Raw genomic sequence first — 4,264 nt, 5'->3', positions numbered from 1 at the left:
CGTATTTCCCACCGACATTACATTTATGCCCACACACTCATTGCTAGATGTCGGTGCTCATACTTTTTCGTTGTATCATCCATGCTAGTTTATTTTCCTTTTTATGCTTTCTTCTTGTGTGTTTAATAAACCTTAAGAAAAACCAAAAAATTAGTTGTAGCTTTTAATTAATTTACTTTCCATGCTTGTAGTAGTAATTAAAAAGAAAACCCAAAAAAATTATTGTTCTTCTTTTGCTTGTTGGGAGCTTTCCCATGTAAATAGTTTTATTTCTTTTCTTTTCCTTGGGGGTCGATAGGAGAAGACCATAATTAAATTGTTGAAGTGGCTCTTATATGCATTATTGTTGATCTGACAAAAGATCGCATATTGCCTTGTCTTCTCCTGTTTATTGAACGCTTGCAGATTCCAGCTTAGTCCAATGCACGTCCACTATTATTATTATTCACATCATTCGATCGTGCGAGTGAAAGGCAATAATGATGATTATTTGATGAACTCACTGAGATGAGAAAAGCATGTATGAACTCGACCTCTTTTGTTTTTATAAATATGATTAGTTCATCATTCCTGATTCATCCTATTATGAATAAACATGTTTGCAATGACAACTAGAGATCATAGTTTCTTATGCCATGCTTGATTAGCTATGAGTTATAATGGTTTACCTCGCGTGCCAACATGCTATTAAAATGGTTATGATGTGGTATGATAGGGTGGTATCCTCCTCTGGATGATTTAAGTAACTTGACTTGGCGCATGTTCACGCATGTAGTTGAAACAAAATCAACATAGCCTTCATAATATTTATGTTCATGGTGGATTATATCCCACCCATGCTTGCATTCGGTGTTGATTAATTTTAATGCATGTTCATGACTGTTGTCGCTCTCTAGCTGGTCGCTTCCCAGTCTTCTGCTAGCCTTCACCTGTACTAAGCGGGAATACTGCTTGTGCATCCAATCCCTTAAACCCCAAAGTTATTCCACATGAGTCCACTATACCTACCTATATACGGTATCTACCTGCCGTTCCAAGTAAATTTGTATGTGCCAAACTCTAAAGCTTCAAATAAATATCCTGTTTTGTATGCTCGAATAGCTCATGTATCAACTAGGGCTGTCTGTATCTTCCATGTTAGGCGGGTTATTCTCAAGAGGACTGGACTCAGCTCCTCACTCACGAGATAAATGGTTGGTCACCGGGATGCCCAGTCCCATGCTTTATGCAAACTAAATCATAATAATTGCAAACAAAACTCCCCCTGGGACTCTTGTTAGTTGGAGGCACTCGTTGTTTCGAGCAAGCCATGGATTGATGCTTGTTGGTGGAAGGGGGAGTATAAACTTTACCATTCTGTTTGGGAACCGCCTATAATGTGTGTAGCATGGAAGATATCGCCATCTCTTGGTTGTTATGTTGACAATGAAAGTATACCGCTCAAAATATTATTCACCTCTGTTTCAAAACCGAGCTCTGGCACCTCTACAAATCCCTACTTCCCTCTGCGAAGGGCCTATCTATTTACTTTTATGATGAGTCATCATCCTCTTATTAAAAAGCACCAGTTGGAGAGCACCGCTGTCATTTGCATTCATTATTGTTAATTTACATTGAGTATGACTTGACTGGATCTCTTTTACCATGAATTACAATGTCTAGTCAGTCCTTGGTCTCTAAAGGTGCTCTGCATTTATGTTTTGCGGTCTCAGAAAGGGCTAGCGAGATACCACCTTGTTATATCATATTATGATTGTTTTGAGAAAGTGTTGTCATCCGAGATTTATTATTATGGCTCGCTAGTTGATTATGCTATTGATATGAGTAAACTTGAGACCTAAGCGTTATTGTGAATGTGGTTAGTTATAGTCTTTGCTGAAAACTTGAATGCTGGCTTTACATATTTACAATAACAAGAGCAAATAGAGTTTGTAAAAGTTTTTCTTTATCACTTTCAGTTTATCAACTGAATTGCTTGAGGACAAGCAAAGGTTTAAGATTGGAGGAGTTGATACGTCTCCGTCGTATCTACTTTTCCAAACACTTTTGCCCTTGTTTTGGACTCGAACTTGCATGATTTGAATGGAACTAACCTGGACTGAGATGTTTTCAGCAGAATTACCATGGTGTTATTTATGTGCAGAAACAAACGTTCTCGGAATGACCTGAAACTTCACGGAGCAACTTTTAAGAAAATATGAAAAATACCTGCAAAAGATGAAGGCCAGGGGGCCCACCACCTCTCCACGAGGGTGGGGGCCGCGCCCCCCTACCTCGTGGGCCCCTTGTTGCCTCTCCGACTCCAACTCCAACTCCATATATTGTGTTTCGGGGAGAAAAAATCAGAGAGAAGAAATCATCGCGTTTTACGATACGGAGCCGCCGCGAAGCCCTAAAACCACTCAGGAGGGCTGATCCGGAGTCCGTTCGGGGCTCCGGAGAGGGGAATCCGTCGCCATCGTCATCATCAACCATCCTCCATCACCAATTTCATGATGCTCACCGTCGTGCGTGAGTAATTCCATCGTAGTCTTGCTGGACAGTGATGGGTTGGATGGGATATATCATGTAATCGAGTTAGTTTTCTTAGGGTTTGATCCCTAGTGTCCACTACGTTCTGAGATTGATGTTGCTATGACTTTGCTATGCTTAATGCTTGTCACTAGGGCCTGAGTGCCATGATTTCGGATCTGAACCTATTATGTTTTCATCAATATATGAGTGTTCTTGATCCTATCTTGCAAGTATATAGTCACCTATTATGTGTTATGATCCGTTAACCCCCAAGTAACAATAATCGAGATACTTACCGGTGATGACCGTAGTTTGAGGAGTTCATGTATTCACTATGTGTTAATGCTTTTTTCCGGTTCTCTATTAAAAGGAGGCCTTAATATCCCTTAGTTTCCGTAAGGACCCCGCTGCCACGGGAGGGTAGGACAAAAGATGTCATGCAAGTTCTTTTCCATAAGCACGTATGACTATATTCGGAATACATGCCTACATTATATCAACGAACTGGAGCTAGTTCTGTGTCACCCTAGGTTATGACTGTTACATGATGAACCGCATCCAGCATAATTCTCCATCACTGATCCATTGCCTATGAGCTTTCCACATATTGTTCTTCGCTTATTTACTTTTCCATTGCTATTGCTATCATCACTACAAAATACCAAAAACTTTACTTTTGCTACTGTTACCTTTTGCTACCGTTACCACCACTATCATATTACTTTGCTACTAAACACTTTCTTGCAGATATTAAGTTGCCAGGTGTGGTTGAATTGACAACTCAGCTGCTAATACTTGAGAGTATTCTTTGGCTCCCCTTGTGTCGAATCAATAAATTTGGGTTGAATACTCTACCCTCGAAAACTGTTGCGATCCCCTATACTTGTGGGTTATCAGAGATGAACTAGGGTTTTGAGAGGAGATGGTGCTGATGAAGATGTTGATGGAGATTGCCCTCTCCCGAGGAGAGGAGCGTTGGTGATAACGATGGCGATGATTTCCCCCTCCGGGAGGGAAGTTTCCCCAGCAGAATAGCTCCGCCAGAGCCCTAGATTGGTTCCGCCAAGGTTCCGCCTCGTGGCGGCGGAGTTTCATCTGAGAAGATGCCTTCTTATTTTTTTTCCATCGAAAGACTTCATATAGCAGAAGATGGCCAACGGAGGGCCACCAGGGGGCCCACGAGGTAGGGGGGCGCGCCCCCCACCCTCGTGGGCAGGGTGTAGCCCCCCTGGTGAATTTCTTCCGCTGAGTATTTTTTATATATTCTGAAAACGTCTTCCGTGAAGTTTCAGGACTTTTGGAGCTGTGCAGAATAGGTCTCTAATATTTGCTCCTTTTCCAGCCCAGAATCCCAGCTGCCGGCATTCTCCCTCTTCATGTAAACCTTATAAAATAAGAGAGAATAGGCATAAGTATTGTGACATAATGTGTAATAACATCCCATAATGCAATAAATATCAGTATAAAAGCATGATGCAAAATGGACGTATCACCGGTACATACCCTTAACCTCGAGCGTGAACCAGTCCTCGTCATGAAGAGCACCGGGATGATGAAGATGGCCATCGGTGATGATTCCCCCCTCTGGTAGGGTGCCGGAATAGGGTCCCGATTTGTTTTTGGTGGCTATAGAGGCTTGCGGCGGCGGAACTCCCGATCTAGGTTTCGTTTTGCAGGTTTGGGGATATATAAGAGGTGTTGGCATTGAGAACAAGTCAAGGGAGTCCACGAGGGGCCCATAAGGTTGGAG

Source organism: Triticum dicoccoides, chromosome 7A (genome assembly GCF_002162155.2).
Source record: "Triticum dicoccoides isolate Atlit2015 ecotype Zavitan chromosome 7A, WEW_v2.0, whole genome shotgun sequence".
In the NCBI taxonomy this organism is placed as follows: domain Eukaryota; kingdom Viridiplantae; phylum Streptophyta; class Magnoliopsida; order Poales; family Poaceae; genus Triticum; species Triticum dicoccoides.
This window is presented reverse-complemented; position numbering follows the sequence as displayed.